The following is a 13,227-nucleotide window of genomic DNA, read 5'->3' on the forward strand; positions in this document are numbered from 1 at the left end:
CAATTTTCCCAGCAGATATCGCTCCGGCTGATTTGTGGGAAAATCAAGAGAAAACAAGCAAGCAGGTCCCTCATTTAGAGGAAAGTATTTGTATGAAAACCACAGAGTAAAAGTAAAAAAGAAAAAAAGGAAAAAGTGGAAGGCTTACTTAAAATACCAAAAGCCAATATTGATTTCTTATCAGATTAAAAGCAAGAAATTTCAAAGGAATAAATAGCGTCAGCGTCTACCAAAAAACGCCAGGGCAAGTTAGCAGAAAGGAACATTACTGAAACATTTCACCAGTTTCTGGTTCTGATATTTTCCAAATCCATAAATTTTAAGTTGTTTCTCTAGTTGAGGGTTTTGTGCTTTTAAGCTTTCCTAAATCCTTTTTTTCTGTTCTGTCTATATTTTCCAGGGCCTCTTTCTGCAATCCCTCATCCAATGTTCTGGCTTCTTGCAATAATGACATGCAGTTTTTCTTTCTTCCTTTACTACTTCATAGTGTTAGCAGCAGCAAATCAGTATGGCTCTGCAGAAACCTCAATTCATGCCTCTTCAGAAGAAAAAATATATATATATACCAAGAAGCACAAAGCAGAGAGAGAGACTGAGGCAAGATTTAGACCAGAAGTGAAAGTTTATTAAAAAGTTTTAGAGCAGAAATGAAAGGAAGTAAAGTACACTTGGAAAAGGGCCAAGCGAGTGACTTCAGGGAATCACATGCACCATTTAACCTTTGACTTGGGGCTTGATATGTTGGCATTTTGCATCCTCAGTGGTCTGCCAATACTTAGGAGGGGATGAAGGGGCAGTGTGTTTATGGAGGTTGTGCACATGTCCACTTGAGGCATTTTTCCCTTACCAGTGGAGTGTCCCTAGAGGAAGGTCATATACCAGTTAAACTGTCATTTTGACTCTTAGTACACATGCTGGAGCCCATTTAACTAACTCCTGAGATTTTATCTGGAAGCAACTGATCACCAGCTTCAGATGTTTTCTCTCTTTCGGGAAACGGCCTTTCCCTGGCACCACTTGCAACCAATTACTATTTTAGAGCGACAGTTTAACACCTGACCATCACCTGATGGTTGCCTGACATTCCTGATGTGGGGAGGGTGTCTCTCCTACCCTTGCTCATGTCTGCCTAACTACCTACTATAATAATAGTATGGCCAGAATAAGGGTTATCCTTAGTAAGTAGTTCCAACTCAACAAATAACACTGCGTGTGCATGTTTATTTTTCCTTCTTTTCTTCCTTGTCTGTCTCTAGATTCCCTCTAAACTATTAGCTGCTGCTAAGTAACATGATAAAAGCCTCTTTTGGTCACCCTGCTACCTTTTCCTAACTTAAATTTGAATAGTCAACAAGAGAGCATAAGAACAAAATAAAAATAAAATCTTTAAATCAGTCATACTAATTGGTAAGAAGGTATATTTATTTTGTAGGAGGCCTAGGTAGTTTCTTAATGACATCAGCACCACTGGCAATACAAAGAGGAAAGAATAATTTTCCTCACATAAAGACAAGAAAAATGTAGAATTTATGACGTTTTGACTTCTTCCTTGTGCTGGTGTTTTTCAGCTTAACATCTTCTCTCTTTGCCTTTTTCCAGATTGTTACAGGATCCTTGGGGTGTTGCTTTTCTGGCTGGAAATCTCTGTGGCCAGTGGCACCTTTGCCTAAGTTTTGCTCAGGCCCACTGGGCTCATTTTATCCACCGGTCATGGCAGGCTGTGCTCAGTTCACTCTCGCAGCCTGCATCCCACACCTGCCAAGTGCAAGTCAGGCGTGGAACAGTTAGAGGTATGTGAGCAAGCATGGGATTCAGCCACTGTGCACAGCCAGACCCACTTGCTGCTGCAGTGGAGCAGGCAGCTCCAGGTTTTGGCATGGGAACCGGCTCTCTGTGAGGCTGTGGTAGGACCAGGCACACCGGAAGCAGTGTCCCTGGCTTAAAGGTAGGACTTCACCAGAGGCCTGCTCCATTTGCCTAGGAGCCTGTCGGCCTCCCACTGCCTTCCATGGTGTCTAGGCTGCTCATGCCAAGGAGCACCTGGGGCTTCCATATAGGGACATGATATGTCACTGGGGAACATGGCCCTCCTGGAAGCTTAGAAGTGCTGGGAACTGTAGGACCCCAAAGAGGGAGTCACAGCCCTGGTTCAGGGAGCTCCCAGGTCTGGATTCCTGAAGGGCCTCAACTCCTCTCATTTTCTTTGCTCGCGAAGTGGCAAGCGAAGGGCAAGTTTTAGTCCTATTTGTGTTACAGTTCTTTTAGCCTCACCGTTCAGTGGGTCCTAAGTTCTTGTCCTGTGACCAGGAAGAATGAGGTACACAGAGAAGTAGAGGGTGAGCAAGGTGAAGAGCAGCTTTACTGTGTGATAGCACAGCTCAAAGAAGACCTACAGGGAGAAGCTCCTTTCCACAGACAGGGTGTCCCGACAAGTGTTCAGCTCTCAGCATAGAGGGTATCTCCTCTCTGCAGCTGGTCCTCCTGTTGTCTGTTCAGCTCTGGCTGAGGCAAGGGTTTTCCTGGCCCTCAGAGTGGAAGAAGTGCACACAGATTGGTCCATGGGTGGCTGTGGACCACAAGTTCCCACTCTGGTCCAGAGGACCTGCCGCCCAGCCCCCAGGCTTCACGCCCTCCCTGGCTTAAAGGTAGGAGTTCATTAGGGGCCTGCCCCATTCGCCTAGGAGCCTGTCTGCCTCCCTCTGCCATCCGTGGTGTCCAGGCTGCTTGTGCCAAGGGGCACCTGCAGGCAAGTGCCAAGGTTCCGTCACAGGCCCTCCTTATTTCCTCCTGCACTTGTCGTTGCCCAGTGCCCAAAGTCTGGAGAGGGCCGTGGATGCAGGGGCTGGCATGTCAGCGCTGCCCTGAGCATGCGTACACCCAACCAGGCTGTGACAGCGCCTGGGCTCAACCCCAACCCCGCTCTGAAATCAGAGCAGGCACCAGGAGTGGGAAGAGTCCAGGCAGCAGGAGCAGATACCCTTGAGCCTCTGGGGGAACAGGGGCCTTCCCAGGTTCCCAGGGTGCAGAGTGCAGTGATGCCCGGGTCCTGTGCCTGGGAGGGCAGAGCTCTCACCCACTCGGTGGAGCGTGCAGGCAGCCTTGGCCATGCCTCCTCACAGCTTGGGCCAGGGCCTCCAAGTTCTTACTGGATCACTCACTGCACTCCCCTCTGGGCCTGACGGCACTGCTCCACTGCCAGTGGGTGGCTCGACCTGGCCGCATTGTGGTGGTCCCCAGGGTGGCAGGCTCCGGGGTCTCCCAGGGGTGGGTTCTGTCAATTGACTGCCTCCTCTCTGTGCCCACTCTGCAGTGGGGGTGAGTGAGGTTAAGGTGGCCCGGCGTCCCCCCGCCAACCGCGCACAAACAAGTCTGACATCCTGGGGACCAACCCTGCAAGTTCCAGCTGTGCCTTCAGGCAGGTGCTCTCGGAATCCCAGGATGTGGCGGGAAGTGAGGTTCTGGTGACAACAGAGGCCCCGGGACTGGCAGCGGGTCCTGTCTGGCTGCGTGAGGGGTTAGGGTAGCGCAGTCGCCTGCCTCAGGGACACGGGGAGTGGGGGACCCACTGTCACCATCGCTGCTCCCACAGCTGCTTGAACCACCACCACTCGCGCCTCCCTGCTGCAACCAGCGTGATGGCAGCAGCTGCTCTAGACGGCCCACTGCTGACATCAAAATGACTAGTACAACTGCTTTCCTTCCTGTGGCTTCCATATAGGGACACGATTTTTCATCCATGTTCTCAATTATCTTCTAATCACATCTCTATCATTTCTGCTTTCCTAACTACATGGCATGTGGATGATAAAGGGCCCTTGGAGGTGGAATATGTTTAATATTTGAAGGAGACTCAGAACTATGGAACGAACAGAAAAACCGGTGTCCTCAAACAGAGCAGGTGATTCATTATTGGCCAAAGATGTGTGCAGAAGGAATATATTCTGCTAGTTCTATGGAGAACGAATAGACCCAATATTGAATGACAACTTGGCATATCTGTCACAAAATGTGATATTATCTATTTCCCCTCATTGAACTACCCTTCTATTGGGTACTTTTTCTGGCTACTCCTTTATCATTCATATTTTAGCATATGTAGGAAATGGTGAGAGAAACCTCCCAGATACCAAACTTGTCTGTATTTGCTTTCACCTCTAATCACATTACCCTTTTGAAATTATTTTCAGAGTTTGAATCACAGACTCATATTTGTCATTTGAGTATTTGATCATTTATTCATTTTGTTTATTTGTCATTTTTTCAAAATAATGTAAGCTTCTCGGGAACAGAGAAGTTGTCTCGGGAACAGAGAAGCATTCTCAGCTCTGGAAACAGCGCTTGCCTTTTGTAAGTCCAAAATAAACATTAGTGGATTGTATGCATGCGTGTAAAGTCAATTGTTTCTTAATATTTTAACCAACATCTTGAAAATCTCCATGTAAGATAACACCTACCTATTTTATCCCTCTAAACATTTAAGTATTTTTATAATACATTCTGTTAAAAATAATAAATATATTTTCATTATATGAAGAGAAATTCAGTAGTTTTGCACACTCTCACATTTGAAATAAGATTGTAAATGAAACATAATATAAAGGAAAGAAGCCACGAACACTTATGTTTTGTTATGAAGGAACATTTATTGTTAAAATATTGATTCATACATATTAGAAAGTGTACTTTGAAGATACTTAGTGAATTTTTCTATCAGGCTGAAAAATTGTTCCATTTCAGCATAAAGACAACATAGGCTTAAATATAGTGATAGCTAATAGATTTTGCACAACATTAAGCCTGCAAATGCTTTCAAGAATATTTGATGCTGCAATACTTTTAAACAACTGTGATGCAATTAATTTCTACTGTGCACATAGGCAGTTAACCATACAGGCATCATTCAGTCAGTTATATAGCAAATATAAAAATGAAGAACAAAGTAAATTAGGATGGAAATAAACTTGAGGTAAAATAAAATTATTCTGGTTTGCATGTGAATATATGGAATATATAGATAGGGTGAAACCACCACACAATTCTCTGGATTTTTCTTTCCAAAGTCATAAAATTACAAGGCGCATTCATTGTTAAACATGTCTATTATATATTATATATGTCTATTATTAGATATCAGTGGCTATCCTAACCAAGGATTATATTTCTAGACATACTTGCCTGGAAATTTGGGGTTGTCATAATTGATAATTATAGTATAAAAATTATCTGCTATTTCCAAATGTCTTTCTTTAAACCTGCAGTTTTCTTAAGTTGTTGTGCATCATTTTTTCTTACATTCAAGACAACTGGGGAAAAGTTTATTCTATCTTCTTCAACTTTACTAATTCCTTAGCAATATTTATTGATTATTGCAATATCACCCACATTTTCACCAGTATGGCATTTGTCTTTAGGGTAATGCTATCTTTTGGTCTGTATTACCTACTCTCACTTTGGAATCTTCATCAGAAATATCTCTTGTCAAAATGCTCTGTTTGTATTTTCCCTAATTATGTTTGAGTTTCCTGTAATGATCAAGGATGTATTTTCAACTATTTCAGAATAAACTCAGACAGTTTTAAAAGGTTAAATACATTTTGAAAAATGAAAATTCACTGGTCAGTACCTTTTCCGTCATGTAAATTTAAATGCTGTGATATATAATAGTAACTCTGACTGAATTTGGGATCCTTTGTGCCATTCTAAAGTGGGTGGTTTCTAATAAATGACAAAGAATAGTGGAAAACATTTAAAATTGTAGAAAGCCGCTTCTCCGGTACATTTTGTTACAGGGCACATTGGATCAATTGCCTGGCTCTATCTCTTTGGTCACTTCCTATAAACAAATTGGATTTCCACGAGGAGCTTGGCCTGTGTGCAGCTGATAAGTAGTGCAGCAGGCTCTACTTCTATTTGGTATTCCTTGTAGAACTTTGACTTCATTCTTTTCGTCTAATTTTCTGGCTGTTACAGTTTGTACTGATGTTTTCCCTCTTCTGCCTTTCCTTGCCTATTCAGTCAATTGCAATTTCTTTTCCCTTTCAGTGCTTGAATAATAAGTTGCTTTGTCAAGCAATACTAATAGCTGTCTCTAGTCACACTCTTTGGAGTGACTCATCCCACATGGGGACATTTTGCATTGCTTCCCTCCAAAAATAGAAACAAATAACTACAAGATTTTGGGAGCCTGAGTTAGAATTTAACAACAAAATGCAAGGAAAAAAGTCACGTTAACTGCATAAGGTTTTTATATCTGCATTTAGTAACCCACGCTGGCAGTAGAAGTTAGAAATATCATGAGAGTTCTAGATTCACGGACAAGGGAATATTAATTAGCTTGGAAGAACAGAAGCCACCATGTGATTGAAACAAACAAAAGCCCAAACTCCAACTAAAAGTGTGCCAAAATAAATATGATGGCAAATCTTACGTATTACTTGCAAAATGTTATTCACAGTTCTAAACTTGTTATGAATGAATGGGTCATATGAAATGCAGTTTACAGATGAAAAAATTGAAGCCAGGAAAGTTAAAGAAACTTGCCTCAAATCACATAATTAATAAGAAAGGGCCAGGATTTGAACCATGATAGCCAGATGCCAAAGTTGGCATTTAAAATATGATAATGCCTCCCATATATTAAGGATTTCAAACCCAGTAGCTACACCAAACTTTTTATTTTTTATCTTTTGATGGGTCACGGCAGTTGCAGTGGTGTTGCAAATAAGGGATTTTTTTTTTTAGTAAAAAGTCTGACTGATTTTCTTCGTGCTAATAAATTCACTAGGATAAAGAAAGCAAGATGTTTGGAATTAGCAATTCTGGTTATTTTTTTTATTTTTTATTTTTTTTTTTGAGACGGAGTCTCGCTCTGTCACCCAGGCTGGAGTGCAGTGACCGGATCTTGGCTCACTGCAAGCTCCGCCTCCCAGGTTTACGCCATTCTCCTGCCTCAGCCTCCCCAGTAGCTGGGACTACAGGCGCCCGCCACCTCGCCCGGCTAGCTTTTTTGTATTTTTTAGTAGAGACAGGGTTTCACTGTGTTAGCCAGGATGGTCTCGATCTCCTGACCTCGTGATCCGCCCGTCTCGGCCTCCCAAAGTGCTGGGATTACAGGCTTGAGCCACCGCGCCCGGCGTAATTCTGGTTATTATCAAATATATTTATTTGAATTAATTGGCATATCAATGTAATTTTCATCAAGTAATGTAAAATAGTAATTTTAAACATTACATTATTCAGCAAGATGCTGCCACTGATGAGGCTATAAAAGGTTACATGTAAACCCTTCATGTATTTTAGAATCAACTCCATAGGCAAATAAATTTGCATTTAAATGTGTGATAAATAATTTAATAATAAAATATAATCAAAACATGAGAAAGCCAAAGTAATAGCTTTTTCTCTGTATATGAAAATCATGCAAATCAATCTACTGCAAAGTTTACTTCCATGTAAAATTCCCATCTTCAATCCAGAAGAATTTGCTTGAAAACTTCAATCACAACATGCGTTTAAAACAATAAAAATATACACAGTAATATTTCAGCAATAGAAAAAAAAAGTATCTTGAAATGTAAATATTTTGTTTTATGAGCTTGCTTTATTTCATATTATCTAAAGATCTGCAGCACATAATAGTAGAGATTATTTAAATAGCTTAATCAACCAAAACTAAAATATCTTACTTTTAAATTAAGCAATTTTTCAAAGGCTGGAATGCTTATGAAATATTGTTATGTCAACTCTATTTCTTTCCTACTAGGTAACATTTTAGTAAGCCTAATAAATTTTATTATTAAGTATATTGACCTATAAAATTATTTATGGATTCTTTTTTATGCTGCATTCTTTGCTATCGTACATAGATGCCTAAATTAAAACTTTAGTAAACTGAGGTAATATTTACAAAGCGAGTTCATATACATTGAATTTTTTTGTTATATATCAAGGAAAAACATGTTTTGTTGGATTTTTAAGCTATTTTCACATGTACTTACTATAATTCTTTGTACTAACATTACAGAGAGAAATCTAAAATGAAGCACATTGATACTTGACCAAATGCTTTCAGGCTTTGAGAATTGCATTATATCATTTTGATTGTTGAAATAGATGCTAGGAAGTTCCAAAAAACAAAAACTCGAGCAAAAGGACAAAACAAACAAGTAAAAATATCAAAAACCCCTTGATTTTAAATAAATTATTTTAAATGCTTAGGTAATTGGAAAATACTATAACCACTCTTAAGTGAGTTATATTAAGAGAGAGAGCAGTTGGGCATGGTGGCTTGCGTGGCGTGGTGGCTCCTGCCTGTAATCTCAGCATTTGGGGAGGCTGAGGAGTGAGGATCACTTGAATTCAGGAGTTTGAGACCAGCCTGGGCAACATAGTGAAACCTCATTTCTATAAATAAAATACTTTAAAAAAGTAAACATAAAAATAAAAAAAAAAGAGAGAGCAACAAAAATAAATTGGTTCTTTATAAATCTCACTCTAGCTGTTGTTTGGAGATAAGAGCAATGGCAAGAACCTTAATGACATTTGGGGGATGATTTAAAAGTATATTGGCAGGTCCAAGTGAGAGATGGTAGAGGCATGTTGAATGTCAAAAAAAATCTGCAAAAATGGACAGATTAGATAAATAAATTTTGTTTTACATCGTTTATATAGTTCACACAATTTGCCTTAATAAAATCACGGCTTTTAAAAACAATATGTACTATTATTTTAAATTATATTTATATATAAATGCATGTTACATTGTGTGAATAGACTGTTATTATATGTTTTAACATAAGTATAGTTTTACAATTGAATAGTAATTTATGTAGGCTATAAAATCTAGTATTTGGAGAAAAATTATGTTCAAAAAATATTTTACTTATTAAAGTATTTTCTTTTAATGTATTCACTTATATATACAAGGTATAGGTCATATTTTATCATATATAATATATATTATATATTACATATGAGAAATATATAATATATGATAAATTATATACATTTTATTGCATGTAAGATATAAAATGTATATAATTTATCATATGTAATATGTAATATGATAAATATATATAATAAATGGGACACATTGTATGTTTGTATCAAAATATCACATATAGCCCATAAAAATATGCAACCATTATTTATCCACAAAAATTAAAAATATGTAGAAGGTAAATCTAAAAAATAAAAGAAATTCATCCTCAGTGTTCAGTGGAATCAGTTTATATGTGAGTAAACAGAGATTTAAAGATATAGGCAGACTGGAGGCGGTGGCTCATGCCTGTAATTCTAGCACTTTGGGAGGCTGAGGCTGGTGGATTGCCTGAGTTCAGGAGTTCGAGATCAGCCTGGGCAACACGGTTAAACCCCGTTTCTACTAAAATACAAAAAAATTAGCTGGGCATGGCAGTATGTGCCTGCAATCCCAGCTACTTGGGAGGCTGAGGCAAAAGAATTGCTAGAACCCAGGAGGTGGAGGTTGCAGTGAGCCGAGATAGCGCCACTGCACCCCAGCCTGGACGAATTCTGGCTCTAAATGGATTTGGGTCTCTATCAGCAATATTTAGATGAGAGACTGTCTTTTTCAGAATGCAAATATCTAGATAACGCAGGGGTTATAAATTAATTCACATTTTTTGAACTAGGTAAATCGAACACTCCTAATAGTCCCTAAACAACTGTGATGATGAAGGGGGTTTCGTGTAGGGGGAAGTAGTCACCTGGATCACTGGGCACCTTTTATGACAACCAGCCTGGGTGGAAAGTCACAATGAGACGGATGGGTACTTAAGGTACACTAGAGGTCCTAGGACAGTGTTGAGCAGGAGAAAAGTGGGCTGCTACTACTAAGTTGTGAATCAAGTAACTTAGTATCTCTACTGTATTTTAGTTGTTTTTTCAAATCTTAATATCAAATACTTGAAAAAGTCACATATTTAGACACATGGTTTTTAAGAATGTCACTTTATTCCAATGTCACCATTAAACAGATCCAGCATTTTAATTTCTGAAGTATGCTTACATGGTAGCAGGATTTTGACTTTCTAACGTAAAAATGTAAAAACACATCATAAGAAAAACAGAACACATTTTTAAAATGATAAAAATGTGAAATATGATTTAGCATCTGTGTATTATTACAGTCATCACCATAAAAGTAGCTGCCACAGATACTATCAAGTTCATACTTAATTTTAACACGTTAACATTAGATAAATGATCAGGTTTTGAAAACAATAAACATATTAAATGAAATAACCATAAATTTAATTTATTTATCTGAAAACAGGATAAAATATAAAATAACCAATTTTTAGACAGATCAGAAGGGGATGATACTCACCTCTAAACAAAATTTTACTCATTAAAGTGTGAAAAATATACATCAGCCAATGGCATAGGTATACGTGTGTGTGTATCTATAACTTGTGGCTTAGTATGAAAAACTAGCTCAAAACAGGTTGCCTAGGTTTGCTTCCAGTTTCTACCACTTAGCCCTGCAATCTTGAGCAAATCCCATTAATTTCTCCATGACTCAGTTTTCTCATATGTAAAAAGACTCATAATTGTACCTACATTATATATTTATTGTGAGAATGTAAGTGTAATGCATTTGAGATATTTAGAAGAATATTTGACATAGGGGAAAACACATAAATATTAGCTGTAAAAAGTAATTTTAGTATGTGCTTCTATCATTTAGCACTATGCCTTAGAGAGTCTTTCTTGCCTCATAAGGTTAATTCATATACAGCTTTTTAACAGTTATGAAGTATTTCATAAAATAGATGCCCCATAATTTATTTCATTATTTATCTTTAAGTTTGCTTGCTATGTTTTGTCATGAAAAACAATGCAGAGATGAACACTTTGGTACTTTATCTACAGGTGTGCAGAAACTATTGATATTAGTGAAATGCATAATTTAGAAATTTTTGATTGGCAATAATAAAATGAATTACAAAAACGCACTTTAGCACTTTATATTCATAGTGGCAATATGTGACAACCTGTTTTGTCTGCATGATGGTTGTTGCATTATATCTTACATTTGGCTCAGAGTATATAACATGGGTCAGATACCCCTTATCTGAAATACCTGGAACCAGAAGAGTTTCAGATTTTAGACTTTTTTCAGATTTTGGAATATTTGCACATGCATAATAAAATATCATGAGGATGAGACCCAATCCAAATGCAAAATTCATTTATGTTTTATATATACTTTGTACACATTGTCTGACAATATTTTTATACAGTATTTTAGGTGATTTTTTGCATGAAACAAAAGTTTATGTGCATCGAACCATCAGAAAAGCAAAGGTGTCACTATCTCAGCCACCCCTGTGGACAATGAGGTTGTTTGGCATGACTATTTTTCCTGACTCCGAATTTGTTTACTAACTATAAGCAATCATTGTTTTATGTTTATTAACACATACACGCTTAAAACTAAAACAAATGATACACCATTACTACAGTGAATGAATAATGTATTCAGCGTTAACTAAGAAGCGCAGTAGCATCACCTGAATACCTGCATTTGCCATTAAACAACAAGAGCAAATAGCAAAAGTCATTGTTCACTGTATTTTATTTTTGTTGATTGAGAAGAACCAACAATGACATCAAGGAAACAGGAAGTGGGTCCTCTCTGTCAAGGAGGCATTCTGCTGAATGGCTTTTTCAAAATATTTCCTCTAGAGTCTCATTCATGTTTTTTGTCTTATATCATTGATATTTAAACAGACAGGATTTCTTGTTCTCTAGCGAAAGCAGACTGCTCTAGTCCTTCAATCAGCTCATCACACATTTTTACCTTGCCATCTATATGCAATTTGTCTGCATTATTAATGTCACCTTCATTGTCACTATTATCACAATCACCTTGATTTGGTACTATTTCATCTCTTTCACCACCAGTTGATAAATAAACAACGGGAGCCTCATTGTAAAGGTTAACAGCTTCTGTTAACTTCCTCCAGCTTACTGATGGACTCTGAAGGTAGATTTTGTGCACATGTAGAGGTCAGACATCATCTTTTTTCACTTAACATATGGACTCCTTCAAAGTCATTACCTTGTTCATCAACACTGACAAGATTTTGTGATTCCTTGAAAACTGTCCTGTTCATCCTCTTCATTGATCTTAGAATACCTTGATCATATGTCTGAATTAATAAAGTCACAATTAGAGAAAAGTAAATGACATAACATTAATTTGATGAACATTTCAGCTGAGGACGAGTAGAAGTGTTGTTAAGGAATCACAAAATGTTGCAGTTGTCATTAAGCCCAGGTTCCCACCAGTGAGAAACAGCCACTGGTATAAAATGTTCGTAAAATCAATCAGAAAAGATGTCCCTAGTGATACGTGATTTTGTTAGTATAATAATGTGCTGGTAGGAAGTTATTTTTCTTGACAACAGAAAGGACGTAGGCTTTAAGCATGTCTGATGCATGAAAACATCCTATCACAGTTATTTAGTCCTTGGCATCCTTAATTCCTGTAGGGACTGCCTCATCAGCTATAGTCAGTGTCTTTCTGGAGCAATAATGATGAAACACTGGTGTTTTCTCATCATTATAGATTTGTTCTAACATCAGATTTTCATCAGCAATAACCTCAGAAAACTCATCAATGAATTTCTTTGTTGCTTCACGATCAGAAGATGCTTTATAATGATAAATCTTTTTTAAAATAGTGCTTTGTATTTTCTTAAATTTCTGCAATCTGCCTGTTAAATACTCACATTTTCCTTCAATTGTCATTTTACTGTGATCATCATACCATTATGTGGCCTCACTGAGATGCTGATGGATCCACTCTTTCAATACACAATTGAGATATTCATTTTTAGCTTTATGCAGTGTTTTTTTTTTTTTTTTTTTTTTCTATTTTTCATTAACTTTGGTTTATCACTTTCAGCATAGTGCTCAGACATTGTATCCTGTTTCCTCAGGTCATATATGGTGGCCATTTCAATACCATTGTCTTCTGTAAGATGTTTCACACTTCCACCACTGTCTAGTTTCTCCAACAGCTTGACTTTCTGTGTTATAAACATAAATGCTTCCTACTTTTCTTATCACTGTTACCTATGGGGTACCTGCAGGCCCTTTTGGCATTTTTAACAATATCATTGTACCACAGAGCATAGAATAAGCCAAAAACACAGTGAGTAATGCACGTAGGTCTTGGCCCCATGTGAGACATCAGAA

This window comes from Rhinopithecus roxellana, chromosome 3 (genome assembly GCF_007565055.1).
Source record: "Rhinopithecus roxellana isolate Shanxi Qingling chromosome 3, ASM756505v1, whole genome shotgun sequence".
NCBI lineage: Eukaryota > Metazoa > Chordata > Mammalia > Primates > Cercopithecidae > Rhinopithecus > Rhinopithecus roxellana.